Source organism: Asparagus officinalis, chromosome 1 (genome assembly GCF_001876935.1).
Source record: "Asparagus officinalis chromosome 1, Aspof.V1, whole genome shotgun sequence".
In the NCBI taxonomy this organism is placed as follows: domain Eukaryota; kingdom Viridiplantae; phylum Streptophyta; class Magnoliopsida; order Asparagales; family Asparagaceae; genus Asparagus; species Asparagus officinalis.
This window is the reverse complement of record NC_033794.1, coordinates 71,504,546-71,530,419: the sequence shown is the minus strand read 5'-3', so window position 1 is coordinate 71,530,419 and position 25,874 is coordinate 71,504,546.

The following is a 25,874-nucleotide window of genomic DNA, read 5'->3' as shown; positions in this document are numbered from 1 at the left end:
AAGTTTTTAAAGAAGGGTCCAATACTGACGTCGGACTCGTATGACGATATTCCAGATGACTGGTCATGACGTAAGTAATTACTGATTTCGTTTTCCGAGACGGGGGGAGGTGTGACGTAACCCACGCCCCTTCCGGTTTTTTGATAATAATCCGGAGGTTTTCCTTCAGGAGTGAGAGACATCCGGATCGGTGTTCGTCTTCCCTTCCCGAAGTTCAGGCCCTGTTTCTCATTAAAATTATACCCCATTCGTTTCATTAAGTATTTAGAATTGGGTTCATGGTAATGGAATTGGGGGACCCCATCGTCTTCTTCCGAACTTTCACGTTGGAGTGGTTCGGATTTGACTTTACCAAAACAGATCGGCTTCTGCCCTCTCCTTTTGGATGGGACTTTGAAGAAAGCCTTCTGTGCGTCCTCCACTTCTTCATCCGAAGCGAAAGATGACTGGATTGGTAAGGTGAGTGACGCCTCGGTGCACAGTACGTGCCATGGGTTGGTACCTGCACTAGAATCATTCTCTATTTGTTTATTGTTAAGAGAGACATCAGACAAGTACGCTAAAATGAAATCTTCATTAATGCACCACTCGCCCCCACTCGGTACATCATTATTACTCTCACCCTGACCCATTACATCAAAGTTTAACTCCCAAGGACAATCTTCATCGGGGTCTGGCTCGATGTCAGCTTCATTACCGCTGTCCACATCTTCTTTCTCTTGGGATTCCAAATAGAAGACGGAGTCGGTGTGGAAGTTTTCTACTCCTCGGAAGGGGTATTTCTCTGCGATCAAGGTTCTGACTTCGCCCTTGTCATTGGCGTACTTCATAACCTGATGCAAAGTAGATGGGACAATGCGGTTTGCATGTATCCATGGTCGTCCTAGCAAAAGGTTGTAGGACGTGTCCGCATCTATGATGTAGCATGCTACCTCAGACTTGAGATCTCCGATCTGGCATCTGAGTTTAATCTTTCCCAGGGGTCGGGTACTGTTTGCATTGAACCCGAAGATTGTAGTCTGGGTGGTGTGCAGCCGGTGCATGGGAATCCCTAGGACCTGCATGACCCTGTAGGGCATGATGCTGAGTGCTGAGCCCGGGTCAACTTGAACACGACTGATTTCGGAGGATCCGATATATCCTGTGTAGTACAGTGGTCGGTCATGTTCATGTTTGACCTGCATGTCTTCTTGCGTGAACGATATGCAGGGTAGACTCCTCGCCGCTTGCAGACATTGTAGACACGTTTGATCATCAGAGGCTTCGGGAGCCGGGGTGACTTGGGTGATGAAGCTCTCTGTATTCTTCAGGGCTTCAATCAGAGCTTCCTTGGTAGTTTTGGATAACCTTAGGAGCTCATATAAAGTAATCCTGGCCGGTATGTTGGCCAGCTGCGCCATGACGTTGAATTGGAAGGGAGCGCTCGACTCTCCAGTTTCCTGGTGGAGATTTCTGTGGAATCGGAGCTCCTTCTGTTTTCCTTTGTCTACTGGCTTTTTCGGAACAGAACCCCCAGCGTCTTGGGGCTGTTCCACGACCTCTGGAGCGTTCTGGCCATAATCTCTCAGGTAAGCTTTTCCTGACCGAGTGCCAGGATTGCCTTCTGGGTATGCCGCTAGAACAATCCTCTCCTCTTCTGAATCAGTAAGAGGCTTGAGGTGGTCATCATCTTCAGTAATGGAGGGGCTAATCATGTTGGAAGACTTAGCCTTGCCTCCCTTCTTTTTGGACGGGGTGTTCGTCCATTGTTGATCTCCCAGCAGATCAGGATGGACCCACATGATTTCCCCTTTTGGGGTAGTGAGGGGCACCAACCCCCTGTCCTTCTGACTATGCAAGTCAGCATTCTTCAGACGTATTTCTCCCTTGCGAATGGGGACGACGCCGTCCGTCGTTACTACCGGGGGAAAATCACCAAATTGGACCGCTATCATATTAGTAGATACGGTCTTCTGCTCTGGCTTCAGTGTGAGCACATTAGCGTTCACCAGATTCTGTAAGATGTCTTTGAAGACATAGCACTTTTTGGTAGGATGTCCAAGGAATCTGTGATAACGACAATAGCTGGGGTCATCTACTTTCCCTGCTTCATCCGGCTTCCTGACCTCAGGCAATTGCAGCTTGTTGTTCTTTCGAAGCAATTGGAATAATGTATCCACGTGCTCCTCTTTGAACGAATACTGCTTGGGCGCTCTTTGCTGATTTGGCGCTTTGCCCTGCTTGTTCGGCGGTGGAACTCGCGTGTAGTCGGCCGCCAAGGTCTCCTTCCCCTTAGACCGTTGGGCGTTGTTCTGGTTGCGTTGCTGATTTTGCTGCTGCGGCTTGGGTTGTGGCATTTCTTCGGCTTTGACCCGTGCCACTATTTCTTCAGCTTGTTCTCCTTGTGAGACTAGTTGTCTCCAGGAGCGACATTCTGCCACCCCCATTTGAGCAAGGAGCTGGGTCTGCAGGTTGTGCCTGCAAGTTTCAACCAGAGTTGATTGGGTCATACCTGAGGGGCATCGCAATGCCATGCTGCGGAATCTCTCCACATAGGTTTTGATGGACTCTCCTTTCCTTTGCTTAGTGGCAAGAAGAGTTGGGACCGAGACCTCCGTGTCGTCCTCAAAGAATCTGGCCAAGAATAGCCTTTCCAGGTCTACCCATTTCTGAATAGATCCGGCAGGCAATTTCATGAACCATTCGAAGGCGACACCCTTAAGGGTACCGATGAACAGCCTGGTCAGGATGGCGTCGTTTGCTACTACATCCCCAGTTTGGGACTTGAAGTAGTAAATGTGCTGATTTGGCGATCCTGTACCATCGAACGGTTGTAAGGTAGGGGCCTTAAACTTCGGTGGGTAGGGAGCTGTATCCCACTCAGCAGGGTAAGGCCGCACAACTCCCTCTTCCCGGAGCTCGCTTCGGTTGGCGATTGCGTTAAGGCGAGCCTCCAGCTCATCCACTTTAGTAGATTGAGGGTGCAGTTCTTTCTCCATCTCCTTCTCACCTTCAGAAGAGGATCCCAGGTTGTGAGTCTCACGATCTGAATGTTCGTGCACTTTTTGTTTTCCCTTTGAAGTTGTTCTCCGGGAAGATTCAGGTTTGTGGCCTTTTTCAGCAAGAAGCTGAGCCAGCATATCCTTTAATTGGAGAAGTGTCTCTTGTTGCGCCTGGAGCATGACATGATGTTCGTCCACTCTTTTGGCGATGTCTTCGTGATTCCCTGACATGTAAGCGGAGACCTCGCGTGCTCCAACAGAGCTTGACGATTGAGATTCAGCTATTGCTGAATGTTCTTCACTTGTTGTAATGCCTTTGGCTAACTTTTGATAGTCAACCGGGCGAATAGCTCCTGTTCGAGTCCGAGTATTCTGATATACTCCTTCGAACTGGTCACAAATTTCTCTGACAGTCGAGTGATGACTCTCTTGTGACTCATCGGAATCAGTAGGCAAGGCTTTCCCTCGGCCGATCATGTTGATAGTGACCTGAGGGTATTCCGCTTCAACTGTCTTCTTTTTGTTGCGGCGTTGTCGTTTGGCAGGTCTAACGACATTCGTCAACCTGTCGAATACAGACTGCCGAGGTGTTGTTGCACAACAAGGGCATTCTGACAAGACTGCCGAGATAAGCCTCTCACATTGACATGGGTGAGCTGTTTGTGCTGCTGATTTTCCTCTCGACAACAATTCCCGAAGATCAGGAACTTGGGAGGAAACTTTCCCCGGACTTGGAGGTGGAGTTGGAACCCCCTGCCCTTGGGTAGGTGAGATTGGTTCTTGTCGAACGTGAATTTTAAAGCCACGCTGACTTTTTTGAACCTGACGGACCTCTTGAAGATCGCGTTCTTGAGAAGTAACGCGAGGGTCGCGTTTGAAAACACTAGGCCGAGGCCTGCGTTTAAATGATGAACCTGACCTCTGAGGGTCAAGTTTTGGTTGAACGCGCCCCTGAGGGTCGCGTTTGGTTGGTGAAACAGACTCCTGAGAGTCATGCTTCGTTTGAACGCGCACCTGAGGGTCGCGTTTAATTTGTGAAACAGACTCCTGAGAGTCATGTTCAATTGGAACGCGCCTATGAGGGTCGCGTTTGGTTTTGGCAGCTCCATTCTGAGGGCTGCGTTTTGAGTGAACAACGCGCCACTCAGGGTCGCGTTTGAGCTGTATCAGCCTAGGCTGATAGTTGGGCTCATTACCACGCAGTGAGCGTTCTTCTTTGGGGACGCCAAGTTCGGTTGGATCTTTAGAAACGCGATCTTCGCGTTGGGCCAACAATCGGCTTTCTCGTAAGTGTGCTCGTCGGATGGATCTTCTCCGTCGGCGAGCGGCGTTCTTTTTGGCTTGTTTCAAAGCCTTAGCAGCAACGTCGTTGACGTTTATGGAACTCGTCTCTTCCAGAGGCCGTTTGTGGCCCGAAGCACGCTGTGCTGACGCGGACGTGGGCTTTTCAGCCAGCAGAGCCAATTTGAGTTCCTGGCCGAAGGAGAGGGCTTTCTTCGGCTCTTCAACAACAGAATTGATCTCCTTGGAGATCTTGCGGACACCATGCTTAGCCTTGGGGCTAAGCGATCCAGAGGATAGGGCTTCCTCGTATTTCGCCTGATCAAACTCTACGACGAGAGTTTCTACAGTCGTTCCCAAGAGGTGGACGTCGGACTGAGCCACCACTTCATCGTCGGAAAAGCTAGTCCCCAGCGGAGTCGCCATCTTTTGTTTGTTGGAAAAATTGTAAAGAAGAGAATAAAGAAAATGTGACTTTGATTCCTTTGATCTCGGTTACAACTTGATTACAAAAGAGAGGAAAACGAATTTGATTTTCCCCTTTGTTTAAAACTGGGTTCTTCTTGGCAGCGATGGAGTGCTTCCTTCGATTGATTGCGTCGAACTTGCTCTCCGTTGACGATCCGACCGTCTTTATCTCGTGGGAACGATGAACTTTCGTGGAAAGTTTTATGAATAACTCTGAATGAGTTTAAGAACTCTGAACGAGTTTGAACTCTGTGAATAGAGTTGTTGGAACCGAAAATTCGGTTAATAATCAAGCTGTTTTTCTGTTGTTGAAGGATTCTCTCAGATTTGATTTTCTGAGGTTGGTTCAAAAATCCTATCTCCAAGGATTTCGTTGCTGTTGTTGCCGAATCTCCAAACCTGAGTGGTTTTGATGATAAAGAATCCAACCCTTGATCTGATTATCAAAAATCCGATCCTTTAACTCTGTCGAGTTTGTTTTAGAACTGAAAATCTCCAACCTGTATGGTTTAGATCTTTTGAATCCAACCTGTGTGGTTCAGATGCCAAAAATCCAACCCGTTGCTCTGTTGGGTTCGTTGAGCTTTTATAGGGGGATAAGAGGTTGTAACTGACCCCTATATCCGCTCCTACGTGGGCGAAAATCCCTCAGAACGTGGGATAAACGGTTTTGGAACCGTTCGACTTATGTTTGAATAAGTCAAACGCCCATTCTGGCGTTTAGAACTCAACTTCGTGTTCTTTGAATTGAGACGCGAAGTTGGGTGTTAGCTGAACACCATTGAACGCGAGGGTCGCTCACGTTTGGCTTGTGCATTGACGACGCGAGGGTCGCCTTCATTTCCAACTTGGTGACGCGGGGATGACATCCGCGTTTCAGAAGGAGCCATTTGACTTGTAACTTCTTCTGTAGAGCGTTGCAAGGACCGTTGTTCAGTAATCCTGGCTTTTAGCTGTTGTGGAGTGTGAAAGTCGTCAGATTGTAACTTTCACTGTAGATTGTGAAGACTGCTGAATAGAGTTTTCATCCGTCGTCGGAAGTGTCGTTGAATTGTAACTCTTCTCGATCTATGTGAAAAGCCCTCCATTCGCAACATTCGTTCACCGACCCGATAACTATTTGATTGTAGCTTTCGTTGTAGGAGCTAGACGGGAATCAACATCCATAGTGTCTTAAAGATGAATATTCGCCCATAGCTCTCTATCAAGCAACTCACCAACTGAGTCCAACTTTTTATTTCTGAAATCGTCCCACTGCTCATCAGCATCTCTAATAGTTGCTATGATATTAGCCATGCTGTTGTCACAGCCATCAAGATCAATCATCTCAGAAGTGAGGTCGCGTTTGTGGCAATTGTGGAGTTGTGGATGCAGTGATTGGGAAGTCGTCTGATTGTGACCTCCGTTGTCGGAGCTTGTTTGAATAAGCTATCTATTGTGATTTTTAGACAGCCTACACTCTTGGGCTTCCAAGAAACAAAATTGTGTTGCCTTGTCCACTACGGAAGCGGAATACATTGCCGCCGGCTTATGTTGTGCCCAAGTTTTATGGATGAAATAAAGTTTAGTTGACTATGATTTGATTTTTCAAAATATAAAAATCTTTTGTGATAACACTAGTGCTATCAATATTTTAAAAAATTCGGTTTTGCATTCTAGAACCAAGCATATTGATGTGCGCCATTATTTCTTACGCGATCATGTAGAGAGGCAAGATGTATCCCTTGTGTTTGTTGACACAAAATCTCAATTAGCGGACATCTTTACGAAGTCTCTTAGTGAAGATGATTTTTGTCGCATAAGAAATGGTTTGGATTTATGCACTATGTGAAAGTTCTACTTGCTTGCTTGATTAATTGCATTTCACATGTATTTTTGTTTACATTTTTTTACCCCATTTTGATGGTGACAATGGGGGAGAGAAATCTCCTCATTTGTGCACATAGTAAGGGGGAGCTCATAGATAGGGGAGCTACTATCTATAAGCTATAATTATTTTGCTTCTATATAATGGTTGGTTGTCATCATCAAAAAGGAGGAGATTGTTAGCCCTTATGTTTTGATGATGTTTTACAATCACCATTATTGGTACTAATTGGTTGTTGAGTGATATTGTAGTTAATATATATATCAAGCTTGTTAGTACCATGCATGATAGATTGGATGGAATATGAGCTACAACGATGATATCCAAAGGAGGAGGAGGCATAGTGATGAAACAATGTTAATTCAAGAACAGTAAATGCAATGAGAAGCTTCATCAACTCAAGCTATATCAAGACTCAAAGAATTGTAATTCTATGTGAGGATATTAACTAGTTTTTCTTTTCTCTCTAGTGCTAGAATGTAGGCAAGTAGTTTTAGATTTCACTTGAAGCTATTGGGATATCACACACACATTTTCATACTTATATTTTTAAGCGTTTTGACAAAATATCTTTTTTCATAAGTATGAGGACCTTCTCGCAAAATTCCTTCTCTAAACAATTTGTTTTTAGTGTTTAAAACATTTTACAAAGTTTCACAATTTTTGGAAGTCATTCAAATATTTTATAGATTTTTTATAGAGTCAAAAACAGGTTTTAAAAATAGTATCAGTTTGTATCAGTTCGCAGTCGACCGCCACGGTCGACCGCGCCTGTGTTCTTTTCTGAGTGGGCAGCAGAAACTTTCACGGTCGACCGCCATGGTCGACCGTCGGCTCGAAAATCGACCGTCGGCTCGAAAATTCCCACGGTCGACCGCCACGGTCGACCGCAATAGTTTCTGGAATTTTAGTGAACCTCGAAAGTAGTTCGTGGTCGACCGCGAGATTTTCACGGTCGACCGTCGCTTACTCAAACGGTCTTTTTGGTACAGATTTCAGACGCCGATTTTTTCCAGGTTTTGGGGGATTTGAGTATGGGTTTAAACTGCTCTGTTTTCTCCTATTTAATCTCTCATACCCCTCTTCTCTCAAGTGCTCTTGTCCATTTTGAAATCTCCTGTAATCCTATTTTACTGTTTTCAAAAGAGCCCTTACTTTCAAACCTGTTCTCTGTTGTCAAGTTCACATCTCAGCTTCTGTGTAATCTTTCCCCTTGCTATAGGAACATTGTAAAGAGAGAGATTTTACACCATTACTACTGTTGTGAGCTTAGATCTTGTGGAGATCAACTGTGTGGGAGTTAGATCTTGTGGTGATCAACTATGTAGTTGTGAGATCTTGTGGAGATCATTGTGTAGAAGAAGTTCCGGCTTCCAAACCGGGTTGTGTAGTGGATTCTCCTCGAGAGTAGGAAGCGGGGACGTAGGTCAGCGGGCCGAACCTCGTTAACACATCGCGTATCACTTGGATAATAATTTCTAACTCTATCTCATTTGTTATAGTTGTTCATTTTATGGTTTGTTGCTTGTCTCATTTTTTATTGCACTATTATAGCCTTAAGACCCTAATCACCCCCCCCCCTAGGGCCCTTCGTTGGTGATACCTTAAACATGACAAAGTTTCCAACCTGAAACTCTAAAGGTCGTCGTGTCTGATCTGCGTAGCTTTTTTGCCGACTCTGAGCAGCAAAAATATGCTCCCTAATCAATGTTACCTTCTTAGTAGTCTGCCTCACAAGTTCTGATCCAAGTAATAAGCTATCCTTCAGCTCTGCCCAATAAATCAGAGATCTACATGGACTCCCGTACAATGCCTCATACGGAGCCATACCAATTGTCACTTGATAACTACTGTTATAAGCGAACTCGATCAAGGAAATGTTGTCCTCCTAGCTACCCTGGATGTCTAAAATGCAAGCCCGTGAAATATCTTCCAATACTTGATTTATCTCTCCGTTTGCCCATCTGTTTGCGGGTGAAACACACTGCTATATGACAATTTATTGCCGAATGAATCCTGAAAGCTCCTCCAAAAATATGAAGTAAAAACTGAGCCTCGATCCGATATGATCATCTCCGTAAAATCGAACTATCTCCCGACTGAAGATCCTCGCATAAGTCTCGACGGTGTAGGTAGTCCTTACTGGTATGAAATATGCTAACTTTATCAACCGATCAACTATCATCCAAACGAAATTGTTCCTCTTATTCAACTTCGATAACCCTACAACGAAATCCATAGAAATATCTATACATTTCCATTCTAGAATGGGTAAAGACTATAGCGTTCCTGAGGGTCTCTAGTATTTTTCCTTCACCTGCTGGCATGTAAAGCACCTAGCAACATATTCTGCTATTTCCTTGCGCATACCGCTCCAACAAAATCATCTTTTCAGGTCCTTGTACATTTTTGTTGTGTCTGGATGCAATGTGTATGATGCGGCATAATTATGTACCAAAATTGTTACTGCACAATTGATCAAGTTATAGTATAAAAAGTTATCGATCCCACGAGGAAGTTGATTTTAAGAGATTATTAGAATAGGTTCTTATGTTGTGTGCATGATAAAAATAGGATTTAAGAATAAGTGTGATTGTGATGAGTGATTGTTGTGAATATATGCAAGAGACAATAAATTGAATTTTAGAGGAGAGAAGAAAGAATTAAAGAATAAATAAAATCACAAGGCAAGAAAGAAAGAATTAAAGAATAAATAAAATCACAAGGCAAGAAAGAAGAATGAATAAAATCAAGAAATAAAAGAGAATACAAGAAAGTTAAGATGGAGGATTCAATTTAAGATATAAGAAATCTAGAATTTAATCCACTAGCAAATTTCAATTACAAAATACAAACTATTCTCTTTTTATCATATTTCAACTTAGATTTATTAAGCATACACTATCAAACCATTTAAGGAAAGTATAACCTATCAAATTATCATCTAAATCAAAATTACTATTCATGATAAGAACAACAACAAGATAGTAATCCTAGAATTCATAAGCATAACCTATCAAACCATTTAAGATAAGCATAGATTATCAAATTCTTCTTCTACCGATTAGTTTTCTAGTTGATTATCCTAAACATGAATATTTTAAGTGCAAGAGAATAATTTGCATAAAATAAAGAAAATTAGACTACCATCATACAATTCTATGATTTCTACAAGAATTAATTTCACATCTTAAGAAATAAAAACAAAAAGAAAAAGAACTAATTACAAAATTAAAAAGAAAATAAAAATCTAAACTATGAACAAGAAATAAATCTAACTACAAAGAATTAAAATCTAAACTACAAAATAAATTGCAAAAATTAAATGCAAGAAAATAAATATACTCTATAAATTAAAGTGCAAAAAGAAATAAAAAGATAAGAAAATAAATCTACATTACAAGCATGAATGTAAATCTAACTAATAAGCAATAATAAAGAAATTACTAAAAAGAAATAAAAAAGAAAAAAAAAATAAATACAAACCTTCAAATTGCTCTTCATCTCCGTCCTCATCATTCAACAAAGAGGAGAAAAGACAAATTTAAAGTGGAGAAAATTTATTATTATTAATTACAACAAAAGTTATAATTTTTGGAAGGCCTTCTCAATTAAGAGTAGCCATCCTCTCCAAATGGAGTTATAAAATTTTTCACACCTCTAACCCCTCACTCTCTACCCCTATTTATAGTAAACATCAGTGAATGAGAGCCATTGGATTGAAATCTTATCCAAAACCAACAATTTTTAGCCATTAAACTGTAACAGAATGCCGATGGTATCGATACCAGCATCGATAGGGGTATCGATGCTGGCATCAATACAGGCATCGATGCTGGCATCGATGCACCCATCGATGCTGGCATCGATGCTATCTTTTCTCCATTGTGCTGTCCGTAGAACTCTCTTGTGTTGGGCTTTTGGCATCTTTGGGCTTTTGGGCTTCTTGATTTCTTCATGCATTTTATTTTGGTTTTGGCATTTCTTGGGCTTTTCTTCTTTTTCTTAGCTTGGGCTTTTGGATAATTTGGAAATTGATTTTCCAATGGGCTTCTTTGCTTCATTTCTTCATTTAAACAATGGGTTTTTGTTGAGAGATGTGAGTTTGAGATTTATTCTTCATTAACCTGCAATTAAAAGATAAAAACAATTATTAGTGGTATATTTATTCATATAAAATAGATAATGAGGGTATAAAATTATAATAAAGTATGATTATCAAATACCCCCACACCTAAATTTTTGCTAGTCCTCTAGCAAAGAAAGAAAAAGAAAATTCTAACTCACTTTCGTAGGAATCACGATTGTATTTAGCACATACAACAAGCCTTTAAACCCCTAGGTTACCCTAGTGGACGAGTTGTAGTCTCGTGAGGGTTTGCAGTGAATATACCCACAAAATTCGGTCAACTTGCCAAGTTAAATAACTCAGTAAATAACTAATTTTCCTCGATATATTTAGACATTCTAATTGAAGCTAGTTAATAATCAAGAAAACGGTTTTATATATAGCTCCAATGTAAATCTCTTAGAAAATCTTTTTCATCATAGCAATACAAACCAAGTCAAATCTTAGAGATTTAATTGAAAAGTTTTGAAAATAACATGCTAACTCTTTGTTTTAAATAACTTTCAAGTCTCTTGATCAAAAATTATTTTTCAAGATCATATATACAAAACAACAATATATATAATAAAAAAAATGGTTAGTGTTATAGATATATATGTATATAATTATTATTTTTTCACTCTTTAATTCTTGGTGATTGTTTTCTATTTTAACAGGCTTTCTAAGTGACCATTTAACGAGTTTTGGGCCAATGAATCCCAACCCAATTGGGCTTAGGTGATTAAGTATAAAAATACTCCTTGGGCTTAATTACTCAGTCAACTTAGGCTTTATAAGATAGAATCACCTTGAATTTAAGAGTTTATTTATTTTTTTGGTGCCCATTTTTCGCACTCTTCTTTTATAAGGTTAGTTTTTTTTAAATATATATATGTGTATAAGTATATATAGTCTAAAAAATGTGTAAATCAAGATAACTTGAAAAAAATATTTTCAACTCTAAGTTAAGCATGCAAAAATTTTATTATTTTTAAATAAAAATCTATGGTAAGACTTAAGTAAAGTATACTACTTAAAAAATTATTTCTTAAGAATTTTATTTGGAGTTATCATAAAAGGTGAACTTGAGTATGTCACTAACTAGGAATTAGAAAATTTAAAATCTATTAATTAGATCAATTATTACTTAACTCTATTAATTTAGCAAGTGACAATATTTTTATAATTATTATTATTATTATTTTTACTAAAACTAACAAAAGAAAAATACTGAAACAAAATACTAACTAGCAAAATACAAACAAAGGCTAACTAGCTTACACCCCCATACCCAGACTTTGTAGTGACCTCAAGGCAAATAATATCCAAAATATCACAGTTTAATAAGTACATGCCAAAATAAAAATCAAAGACAGGGTAAAATAAAAAGAACATCTCTCACTGCTCATCTCCTGATATATCTTCATCCATATTATCCGCGGTAGCTGCTGAACTCGGTCCTACCTCATCCTCTCCTGGGAAATCATCTGGCTGAAATGGTGTGATATAACTATGAAGCTCAGGTGGAGATCCACCTGTATCTCCATGTTCTCTCTGCCATCCTCTCGCCAAATATGCCAGGGTATCGGTGGAGTAGCTCATCTGACCATGTATATTGTGTATATGTCACTGCATCCTGTGAATCTGTATCTGCATCCTGTCCATACGACTCCACATTCTGTCAATCTCCTCTCGAATACGGTCCTATGTAACTGGCTGGTGCTGAGGAGGCACTCTACCTGAAGGACCGGACTGATCTCGTCCTAAAATGCTCCTCCTCACAGTCTGATCATTTAGTAACCCGTTCCCTGCTTCTAACCTATCCTCTGCAAATACTAAAATGTGAAATCTATGGCAGAGTCTAGTGATGAAATAGGGGTAAATGAGCTGAGTACGTGATGCAGACTGTGTCCTGACCCAGTCCAACATATTCTCCACTGATGAGCACATCCATACAAATATAATCCTCGCTATATCAAACCGCTGACCAGTGGCTATCCAAAAAAGAAGGAGAATATCGTGTGGGGTAATGACAGAGTATGAAGTGGTGACTTTCAAATAAAAGTTCAGGAAAAGATTAAGTAATCTATATTCTGGTTTGAGATTTCCTGAACCGAAACTAGATGTAAAGATCCTCCCACACAAGGTTGCAGACATGTTGTTGTATTCTGGTGTACCAGGCTATAATGTGGAGGCTAAATGGAAGTAATCTGTTACATCAGTAGGTGGTTCTGCAAGGTCAAGGGTAGCACGGATAGTGGAAAGATCGAAAATAACCCTAACACCCCTCACGATAGAAAAAGCTAAAAACTTTCTATCTGGATTAATTTCCCATCCAGAATAGAACTCATGCACTAATGAAATGTTTGTTTTTTCTAAGGGTTTTAGTCATCATGCTCCTAAGACCTACTGCAGTTAACATGGTGACTGTGGAATGATATGTATGAAATGCACTCATCTGAAATCCCTTCTCAAAATGAATGTTAAGACCCACAATTCTGGCTAAAATAGTGGGTTTATCTATGTCTGTATCAGATGGATCAGAAGATGATGAACTTGCTCGAGATTTCTTTCTAGGGGGCATCTACAGAAAAAGAAAGAAAAGAAAAAAGAAAAAAAAACCTTTTAATAACAAAATTCCAATATTATTATTTACTTATTATTATTATTATTATTAATTTTTTTTTTTTGAAAAAGATTTAGCTACCAATTGTTCAACATGAGTTAATTTCAAGTTATCAGAATTTTGTTTTGATAATCAAATTCCTCAAAATTATTCTTTTAGGCAAAAAATATTAAAATTTTGATAACTTGATCAGTGAAACATACATGTTGATATTACAATCAATTTTTTTTTTAAATTGTTTGCACATAACACCCCAAACCCAAATTCAAGTTTATTTTTGCAAACCATCCCCCCCCCTAATTTTTTTCGGATTTGCATAAAACACACCAAATCTTTTTTTTATTAGATCATATTCTCAATTTGAAATCACTTACCCAATTGAATGTTCAAAAATTATGCGTTTTTGCACAAATAAACTTGAATCTGGCTTCCTGACTTCGGGCAGCTGCAGCTTGTTGTTCTTCCGAAATAACTAAAACAAGGTGTCCACATGCTCTTCTTTGAATGAATATTGCTTGGGCGCTTTTTGCTGATTTGGTGACTTGCCTTGCTTAGCAGGCGGTGGTGCTCTTGTGTTGGCTTCAACTGCCAAAGCCTCCTTTCCCTTAGACCGTTGAGCATTGTACTGGTTGCGTTACTGCTGCGGTTTGGGTTGCGTAACTTCTTCGGCTTTAACTCGAGCAACGATCTCTTCGGCTTGTTCTCCTTGTGAAACCAATTGTCTCCAGGAGCGACACTCCACTACCCCCATCTGAGCAAGGAGCTGAGTCTGCAAGTTCTACCTGCATGTTTTAACCAGAGTTGATTGGGTCATACCTGAAGGGCATCGTAATGCCATGTTGCGGAAAATCTCCACATAGGTCTTGATAGATTCACCCTTCCTCTGTTTGGTGGCTAGAAGAGTCGGGACAAAAACTTCCGTATCGTCCTCGAAAAACCTGGCTAAGAAAAGCCTTTCCAAATCTACCCATTTCTGAATAGATCAAGCAGGCAATTTCATGAACCACTCGAAAGCAACTCCTTTAAGAGTGCCGATGAACAAGCGGGTCAAGATGGCTTCGTTTGCTACTACATCTCCAGTCTGTGACTTGAAGTAGTAGATGTGCTAATTTGGCGATCCTGTGCCATCGAACGGTTGCGAGGTAGGGGTCTTAAACTTTGGTGGGTAGGGAGTTGTGTCCCACTCAGCAGGATAAGGCCGCACCACTCCTTCTTCACGAGGCTCACTTCTGTTTGTGACCGCGTTGAGGCGAGCTTCTAGTTCATCCACTTTAGAGGACTGAGGATGCAGTTCTCTTTCCATTTCCTTCTCATTTTCGGAAGAAGATTCTATGTTTTGAGCTTCGCGATCCGAATGCTCATGTGCTTTTTGCTTTCCCTTGGAGGTTGTCCACCGGGAAGATTCAGGTTTTTGGCCTTTTTTGGCAAGGAGCTGGGCCAACATATCCTTTATTTGGAGAAGTGTCTCCTGTTGTGCCTTGAGCATGACGTGATGTTCGTTAACTCTCTTAGCTAAGTCTTCGAGGTTTCCCGTCATGTAAGCAGAAACCTCTTGTGCTCCGACAAAGCTTGAAGATTGAGATTCGGCTATCGCCGAATGTTCATCACCCGACGTAATCCCCTTGGCTAACTTTTGATAGTCAACCGAGCGGATAGCTCCTGTCCGAGTCTGAGTGTGTCGGTATACTCCCTTGAACTCATCACAAATTTTCCGAACAGTCGGGGAATGACTTCTTTGTGACTCATCAGAATTGGGATGCGAGGTTTTTCCTCTGCCGATCACGTTAATAGTGACCTCGGGATATTTGATCTCAGAGGCCTTCTTTTTGTGATGACGTTATCATTTGGTAGGTCTAACAACATTCGTCAATCCGTTGAACACGGATTGCCGAGGTTCAGATGTACAACAGTGACATTCCGAAAGAACTGCAGAAATAAGCCGCTCACATTGGCATGAATAAGCCACTTGCTGTGATGGTCTTCCTCTTGACAATAGCTCATGCAAGTCAGAGACATGGGAAAATTCTCGTGAGGGTGGAGATGGAACCCCCTGCCCCAGGGTGGGTTGGACATGAACCTTAAATCCATGCCGACTCTCTTGAACCCGACGGACCATGTCGTGTTCTTGAGAAGAAACGCGAGGGTCACGTTTAGGTTTATAAACACTAGGTCGAGGCCTGTGTTGAACTGATGAAACAGACCCCTGTGGGTCTTGTTTTGATTGAACGCACACTTGTGGTGTGCGTTTGGAAGATATATCAGACCCCTGTGGGTCATATTTTGGCTGAACGCACACTTGTGATGTGTGTTTGGTTGATTGAATAGACCCCTGAAGGCCGTGTTTTGATTGAACGCACACTTGTGGTGTGTGTTTGGTTGTTTGAACAGACCCCTGAGGGTCGTGTTCTGATTGAACGCACACTTGTGGTGTGTGTTTGGATGATTGAACGTGCCTTTGAAGGTCACGTTTTGATTTTGAGACACATCCCTGAGGTGTGCATCTAGACTGAACAATGCGCCACTGAGGGTTGTGTTTAAGTTGGATTACCCGAGGCTCATAATCGGGTTCATTGCTACGAAGTGTGCGTTCTGGAGCAGAAGCGCACGTTTCGGGCAAAGGTTCAGAAATGCAATCTTCGTGTTGGGCGATAGCTCGACTTTCTCGAAGATGTGCTCGCCGTATGGATCTTCTCCTTCGTCGAGCAGCATTTTTCTTAGCTTGTTTCAACGCCTTAGCTGCAACGTCGTCGGTGTTGGTTGGATTTTCCTCCATCATAGGTCTCTTATGACCTATGACACATCGTTTTGGTGCGGGTGTGGAGTCTTTAACTCGTTGAACGAGTTTAGAATCTCGTCCAAAGGAGAGGACTTTCTTTGGCTTTTTAGCAGTAGTTAAGACCTCTTTGGAGATCTTGCTGGTATCGCGCCTAGCCTTAGGGCTAAGTGATCCAGAGGAGAGGGCCTCCTCGTACTTAGTTTGGTCGAACTCTACGATAAAAGTTTCGACGGTGGTTCCTGTGAGGTGAACGTCAGATAGCACCACCACTTCCTCGTCAGAGAAGCTAGTCCCCAGCGGAGTCGCCATCTTTTGTTTGTGGAAAAATTTGTAACTTCCTCGTCAGAGAAGCTAGTCCCCAGCGGAGTCGCCATCTTTTGTTTGTGGAAAAATTTGTAATAAATAAAATGAAAGAAATTTGATTTGTATTATCTCAATCTCAATTACAATTTGGATTCCGATTACAAAAGAGAGGAGAATGAATTTGATTCTCCCCTTTGTTTAAAACTGGGTTCTTCAAGGTAGCGATGGAGTGCCTCCTTCGAATGCTTGCGTCGAATTTGCTCTCCGTTGACGAGATGGAGTGCCTCCTTCGAATGCTTGCGTCGAATTTGCTCTCCGTTGACGATCCGACCGTCTTGTCTCATGAGAACAATTAACTTGTATGATAAGTTTAATTTAGAACTCTTAACGAGTTTAAGAATTCAGAACGAGTTTAAACTCTAAGAAAAGAGTTGTTGGAACCGAAAATTCGGTTAATAGCCAAGTAGATTTCCTGTTGCTGTAGGATCCTTAGAGATTTGATCTTCTAAATCTGGTTGAAATCTCCAATCTCCAAAGATCTCAGCCTCAACGCCCCAAAGATCTGATATGAACTGCCTTTGTGTAGTTTTGATACCGAAAGATCCAACCTTGTGCGGTCTTCTTAATCTCCAAATCTCCAACCACTTACTCAGTTGAGTAATGCGGTTATTTATAGGGGGATGAGGGGTGTAACTGATCCCTAGATCCGCTCCTTAGTCGGCGAAAATCCCTCAAAACGTGGGATAAACGGTTTTGAGGCCGTTCAACTTGAGTTTGAACAAGTCAAATGCCTAAATTGGCGTTCTGGGCCTTAACTCTGCGTCTTAGACTTTGAGACGTAGAGTTGGGTATCTGCGGATGATTGAAACGCACAGGCCACTTGCGTTCTAGGTTTTAACTCTGCGCCGCAGAGTTGAGTGTCTGCTAAAAACTGCACAGGCCGTTAGCACGCTTAACTCTGCGTCTTGGATTTGAAACGCAGAGTTGGGTGTCTGCTAAAAAAAGCATAGGATGTGTGCGTTTTGAGTCGAGAAGCGCAGAGGTGGACTCTATGTTTGAGAGAGGTTGTTGACTTGTAACCTAGTCTATTACAGCATCGCGAAGACTAATGCTCATTGATCTTTGCTTTAGCTGTTATGGGGTGTGAAAGTCGTCAGATTGTAACTCTCACAGTTGGTTGTGAAGGCTACTGAATAGAGTTTTCATCAGTTGTCGGAAGTGTCGTTGAATTGTAAATCTTCTCGATCTATGTGAAAATTCCTTTGTTTGCAGCTTTCGTTTGTTGACATGAAAGTCATCTGATTGTAACTTTCGTTGTTGAAGCTTGATGGGGATCAACTATCTATTGTGATTTTTAGATAGCCTATAATGTTCGGATCTAAATCTCATGTTCACAAACACCTGATGTGTCAAAAAAACAACAAGCAACATATAACAATGTTAGTCGACCGAGAAAATCCTTTGGTCAAACAACTAGTTGTTCAAAACATGCACATACACATCCAGGCTGGTCGGTCGGCCGGCACCTATGCTGCGGTCGACCGACCAGAGACGATTTTCTTGCTCCTGCAGGATTTGTTCGGGTGTTGGGTATTTGCTCCTATTTCATCTAATTTGATGTAAAGCATATAAACTATATTATAAAACTTGTTTAGCATTATTAAAGTACATCTAACCACCTTAAATAAAAATTATCATATTAGATGTCATTCACAAACCCTAAGCATGTTGAAATACATCAAAATGTCCTAAAAACCATCAAATCTCAGTTAAAACTCATATTTAAATACTTTCAAATCTTAATCTACCTCAGAGAATATGTTTGTAATCTTTTAGAAACAAAAGATCAGAACTTTATATCAAATACTATAAAAGAACTATTGTTATACACAAAATAGGGTTTTAGGCTAAATAAACCAAATCAAAAACTCATTAAAACCTATTTAAAAAGGGTGTAGGGTTGGAAGAGATGACACTTGCCTTAAATATCTGCTGAAAAACTCAAGAGTGCAAGCACAAACCAGTTCCTCTTACCACAAGCCAACGATCTCACCCTCACGTCGACAATTTGCTTCACAAAGCTTCCAAAACATACAAGAAAAAGATCTAAGGTTTTTTAGGGGAGAAGGTAGCTGATAGGGTATAGAAACTGATAAAAGAACTTAATTTTCGTGAAAACGTGAGTTTATATAGAGGTGTAGGCGTCAAAAATTACCTATAGGTTCCTACATGTAGCTCGAGACAGAGAGGAGATGAAGAACATTATTATTCAAGTCAAAGGGGATTATTTGACATTAACAAACACATGAAGCAAGTCAACGAAGCGTACGAATCAACACGACGGCGAAATAACAAAGAGACGATCCGATCGGTTGTTACCTTTCACTTACGAAAGATGAAGCGCCACTCATGTCTCATCCACTTCATGCATGATTCACTCATGAGAGATTGTAGATCTCTTCTTTGGCTTTCCAGTGCACTTTGAAATGCATTATACTGAGATCAGACCGGGGAGTTATGGGAAAAACAAGTTGAGGCACGCAACAGAGATACATGACATGTCTCGGCAAAAGCCGAGACAGAAAATGTGTCTCGGCCAAGGCCGTGACACACATTGTGTCTCGACCAAGGCCGTGACACACATTATGTCTCGTCCAAGGCTGACACAACTTGTGTCTTGGCCATGGCCGAGACACACTTTGTGTCTCAGCCAAGGTCGAGACACAAAGTCTGTCTTGCGCCTAACAAAAAAAATGCTGATTTCGCCCGTAACCGCCCATATTTTGGTTTAATCTGATCCAAAGCCTCTGCTACTGATCTGAAGTTATCTGGAATGTGGTTAAGTGGTTACAATTGAGAATGAGATCAAATCGGTTGTTCTTATCTAAAAACAAAGCTTCTGAAGCCTATAAATAAAGCCCTAAGGCCTTCATTTGCACAGATCCGAAATTCTCGAGCCTCGACAAAGCCCTGTAAAATTAAAGAGTGAGGAGTATGAATTTCAGAGAGGATGAAGGGATGTTGGTGAGTTCTTCAGCATAAGGAGGAGAAGTGATCGAGAGATATGCATCCTGTTTATCTGTTTCCCTTGAGATCACACCTAGCTGCGATTCTCGAGAAGCGTGATTATCTCGCTGTTGCCGAGATAGTCACTTCAATTTCGTATCTTCTTTGTGAGGCAATAAAATTATTATTTAGATTTGATTAGTTGGTGGTCCATAGATAAACCCCACCATAGGCAAAGATCCCGCGCATGTAGAAGAACGATAAACGATCTGTCTGCATGTATTCTCAAGAAAATTAAAATCTTTTTATTTGCATTGTGTAAGGAGGCTTATAAGAAGTCCTTCATTTTGAATCATTATAATGAATGAATTTGTAATAAGTCCTGCAATGAAGAAAACAATTTTTGACCTGAACACGCTTGCGACCACAGTAGGAGCCAACAGTCTTGTCACCGAGGCTATCGTGCCGCAACCAAAGATTAAGTTCCCGGTTGATTCAGAAGTCGAGTATGTGTTTGACAAAGCCAAGTTCAAGGAATATTTCTCCTCATCTTAATCAAAATCCTCCTCTACCTACAAGTGCGGAAAGATCCTATCTTTGAAGGAGGTGTATTCACCGATGAAGGCTACAAATGACTTCGCCCGCCATAACTCCTTCCCAAGCAAAGAGTTGTTCAATCAAGACACGCCAACTCTGACAAAGAAGGATCGTTAGAGATGACGCCAATGCCAAGCTTATCAAATTGCCAAGGCGATGAAACAAGTCGATGGAATTCACTACTATGCAGACTTGTAGTCTAGGAAGCGTCATTTAATTCAACCGCCTCAACGGTAAGTTGTTGGTACTTCCTCCAAACCATCGACAGAGAAATAGGTTCTCATTAAAAGGACTCATTCAACCTTGAAGGAGCGCATCCAAAAATTACGTGCACATGTCACACGTGGGGGTACCTTTGTGTAAAAAGCTCAAGGCATAAAGAAGAAAGAGGTGGTCAAAGAATCACCGAAATCTAAACAAGTCTAGGTGCCGAAGGCAAAAACATCGTTGAAAATAGCCGAAACGCTTGCACCTGGGGAGAGACACCACTTATGACTTGCTCCTAGGACAAGACATAGGGCATGTCTCGTGCCTAATTCTAGCCCCGCGAGCATTTCCAAGCCTCCATCAGCCTCCGAACCCACTCATCTTATCCCGCACCTCTAGCGAAGCCCTACGGCAGCGTGGATCTGTCCAAATTTAAGATTTCGATGAAAAACTCTGGTGAATAAAACTTGAGAAGTTCCTCAGGCTGGGGGTCATGCAAACACTCCTGTCAAGCCAAAGGCCACTCAAAGGTATCCCGCCGCCTCTGAACAAACTCGAGCACCTCGCCGTGCACAAGAAGACTCTTGGCATCGATCGCTTGGGGGTTCGTATTGCAACCCAGGAGCCCGTTAAGGTTCCACACTCACAAGGAGGTGGTCCTAAATGTGTGACTCGTGATACGACCTTAGATCGTTCAAAGGCGACAACAAATCATCCAGAGAATATCAAGAAAAGATGGTCTTTTAAATTCATTTTGTAAATGAGAAACATCATTAAACAAAGGTGGTTTATTTGAAAATTATGGCATGTTTGAACATTTTCTAAAATCAAAACAAACTTTTCTAAATAGCCAAATCTACCACAAACATCACACTTAAAACATGTGGTCTACTAGAAACATTTGGCAAACTAAAATTCTTTTTCAAATCAAAGCAAAACTTTGCCAAATGGCCAAAACGACCAAAATAATCATATTTAAGCACATGAGTATGCTTATGATGAACATGATGAGTATGTGCATGTGTGTGTGATGAAGAAACTTGGTGAGATGCACAAGGAGCACTAATATTATCATTTTTCGGTTTTTGTGCATCATAGCAAAATTTAGCTAAATGGCCTTTACGACCGTAAATTAAATACTTGTAAATTTTGCTATAAATATGTGCATGGTGAGTGCTTGGTTTTGAAGAGTTAGCATGAGACTTTGCACATAAGTCCATAAGTTTCTTGTTATTAACAATGCATGTTTTTAGGTTGAATCTAAACAAGATATGTGGTTCTTAACATGATTCAACTCATCATTGTCAGGCACATGTGCATTAACACTAGACGTAGAAAGAGCATGATCATTCTTAAATGAATTAAATTTATTTCTAATCATTTTTACCCCTAGCATGATATCAATCTCAGCATGAGATAAGCTATCTTTAGAAGATGTTAGCTTTTCATTTTCCAAATTTAACATGTCATTATTTTCTTTAAGCATACCATTTTCTTTTGTAATGACATCAAATTTTTAAGCTAACTTCTCATGAACAGATTTTAATTCTACATGCTTGCTTTTATGATTAATAAAATTATTATGCAATTTAGTGTAAGCATGCATTAATCTTTCTTATGCACAAGGGAGTTCATTGATAGATAAATCATTATCAGAATCGGACTCGCTTACCACACTAGAGCTATCGCCTAGTGGCCGTGTGCATGATGCTCCAATAGAACTTGAAGAGGAAGCCGCCAAAGCTTGTCGGATCACCTCCAAGTTCCCTTGATGCACTTCTATAAATTTTCATAATGTGTAAACGCTATCAAAATGAATAAACTTGTAAGAAATAGATATGTCAAAAGCATTTAGTAAAAATTCTAACAAGAGCTTGTTCATAGTAAACATTCTTTTATCATTTTTACTCCACTTGGATTTCTCCTAAGTGGGTACAATATAAGCATTTTCAATAACTTCTAATAAATCAAAATGTTTAGATCTAACAAATATATTAAATCTAGAACACCTTTGGTTATAGGAGAAAGCAATGAATTTAGAAGCAACACTAGGATCATAGCCTAAACATTACATATCCATAATTATAAAAAAAATGCAAGCAAGATGAAAATGAATCTCAAAATTTGATTAGCACAAAAAAATAACTTGGATCTTTAACTCAAGGGAATTAAACCTTAATCAAAGAGTACTAAGCTCTGATACTAATTAAAAACACCCTAGTGCCCCTAGGAAAGAATCCTAGAAGGGGGTGAATAGGGTTTATGCTAATCTAATCTGATTTTATGCAAAATTAAAACTTATTAATAATTTATTCTTGCAAATATGATATACAACTAATTATGAGCAAGAATATATAAACAAAGGGCGATATAACATAAACCAAAAAGCAAATGAGGTAGTGGCAAATAACAAACACTCGGTTTTCTAGTTCACCGTAAACTTTACAATCTCACACTCTTGCAATCTCACTTTACACCCTCTAAGTATTGGTCTCTAGCCCCTGTCTTCCTCAAGTGCTCGGATTTACAATCTCTCCCTAGGCTTTACTATGAACGTCACTCCTCTTGGGACGACCCTGTCTCTTACCACACACTCCTCTTAGTGTACAAGTGTATTATAAAGTGTAACACACAAATTAACACTCAACAATAAATGATTATTCTCTAAACAAGGTGAGAACTCAATTTAGCTCAACTTAATGTTACAATCTCACTACCCTAAATATACTATATATGAAAATACTAAAAGCTCAAGTGTGTGTGTGTGTGTGTGTAACAAGGATATTAAAAATTAAAACTAAACTCAAATATGAAATCTAGCTTAAGAACAATGATAATCAAACAAGTATATAAATATAATTTGAGTTTAGAAAACTTCTCTAATAAATAACAAGAGAGAGAGAGAGAGAGAGAGAGAGAGATGAGTTGAATCTTAAACACCAAAGGATGATCTCTTATTCTTGTGAAACAATCTTTAAAAAACTAATTTTGTAAACAATCACTTAAACAAACTTAAACCACACGTAAAACTTGTTTTTAAACTCTCTTTTCTTAGTTCAGAAGTGAAATAGTATGGGGTATATATAGGATGAAGAAACAAAGCCTAAAACCTAAGTGAAACCTAGCAAAAAAGACAAAATAATGGAAACAAAAAAAAACTAGCCGTTAGAGCATCAGTCGACTGACGAGTTTTATCAATCGACTCATGAGCTGACCGTTATAGGCATTTTCCAGTTCATCAGTCGACTGGCGACCTTATTGGTCGGCTGATAACCTTATCAGTCAACTGGTAAGTCGACCAATATAAAAATAGAAACTATTAACTATTCCAGGCATTTTTATCAGTCGACTGAACACTTACATCAGTCGACTGATAACACATTATCAGCCTGATTTGAATACTAAAACTAATTTTTGAAGTGCCTTTAAAAATAGCAAATAAATTCCAAAAAATTTAAAACTTTGGAAAATATTTATAAACATGTTAATGAACATGTTACCAAAAGAATTTTTGGAATTGCACTTCACATTTGTTAAAACTCATCATTTTTCAAAACTACTCCAAAACCTAAAAATAAAACAACACTTGTTTTGTTATTTTGACTAAACCATGTTTTGAAATATTATAAAATGATTTTATAGACTTAATAAAACATGTATATAATGATTTGAGTCTTGTGCTAATCTAATTCTGATTTTATGCTAATTAAAACTTATTAATAAATTATTCTTGCAAGATAGATATACAATATGTTATGAGTAAGAATATGTAATATGAACAAAGAGATATATCATATATAGTGAAATATATGCAAGGATATATAAACAACACAAGGGTAAACAATCTAAACTAAAGATATAATTATGATAGGGTAATATAAATAATGCAAACATATAATATGATCACGGAGTTCGGACCTTCCGTCCTACGTCTACGCTCCCCACTCCCGGGGAGAAATCCACTATCACACCGGGTTTTCTATGCTTACCCGAAAAATGTTTACACCACACAATACGGTTCTCTAGCTAACCGAAAACTTTATAATCCACACTCTTGTAATCACACTCTACACCTTCTAAGTGCTGGTCTCTAGCTCGTGTCTCTCTCAAATTTTAGGAATTACAACCTACCTCTAGACATTACCACCTACCCCACTCCTCTTGGGATGACACCGTCTCTCACCACACACTCCTCTCGATGTACAAGTGTATTACAAAGTGTATCTCACAATTAAGGCTCACAACAAATTATTATTCTCTAAACAAGGTGAGAACTCAATTAAGCACAACTCAAAGTTATAATCTCTCACAACCCCAAATATACTATGCATGTAAATACTAATACCTCAAGTGGGTGTGTATAACAATGAGATTTAATAAATTAAAATCAAACTAAACACAATTATAAAATTCTAGCTTATGGAGATGATAATCAATAAATAATATAAATACAAAGCTAGAAATTGAGTTTAGAAAACTTCTCTATAGGTAACAAGAGAGAGGGAGAAGAGTGAATACTCAAACACCAAAGGATGATCTCCACTTGCTCTTGTGAAAATTTCTTCACAAACAAAACTCTTAAACAAACTTAAACCCTTGTTAAACTTTTATAAACTTGTATAAACAATTTTCTTAGATATCTCAGAAGTTATGAGGCATTGGGTATATATAGGATCACAAGGGAAACCCTAAAAACCAAGAAAACCAAGCAAAAAGACCAAAAAACCCAAAAATTATACAATCTAGAAAACTAGCCGTTATGGTGTTATAAGTCGACTTGCTACAGTAGTAAGTCGACTTATAACTAGCCGTTATAGTCAAAAAAACAGCAGGTAAGTCGACTTCACGTCGACTTAGTAGACAGTTCAGGTTTTTGGCAGAGTCTGAAATTTTATATATCTGATTTTATTAAATCAATTAAAAATAGTAAATCAACTCCAACAATTATGAAATTTTGTGGGACGTTTCTAAACATGTAGATTAACATGTTACAGAAAGAATTTATTAAATACATCTTCCCATTTGTGAGAAATAATTATTTGAACATAGATATTATAGTTTCTAAAAACGGCTAACATACATAATTTTATAAAATTAATTTGATACCTTAAATCAACTCCAAAAAAGATAACATTTTAGGAAATGGTTATAAACATGTAATATAACATGTTAGAAAAAGAAATTTTTAAATTGCATTTCTCATTTGTGAAAACTTATTTGTTTTGTAAAAACATGCACGAACATGAACTTTAAACATGCACGAACAAAAACTTGATTTTGTAAATTCATAAAAACATGCACGAACATGAACTTTAAACATGCACGAACAAAAACTTGATTTTGTAAATTCAATTAAACATAACAAATCAATTCCAAACAACTTTAAACATGCACGAACAAAAACTTGATTTTGTAAATTCAATTAAACATAACAAATCAATTCCAAACATAATAAAACTTTGGGAAATATTTGTAAATGTTCTTTTGAACATTTTACAAAAACAAATTCTCTAATTTGCATTCCCCAATTGTAAAATCTCATCATTTTGCAAAATCACATAAGTATGAACTTGTAAAAGCTTGATTTTGATAAAATGAGTTTAAACAAAGTTTTGAAACATTTCCAATAAATTTATAGACTTTATAAAAGATAT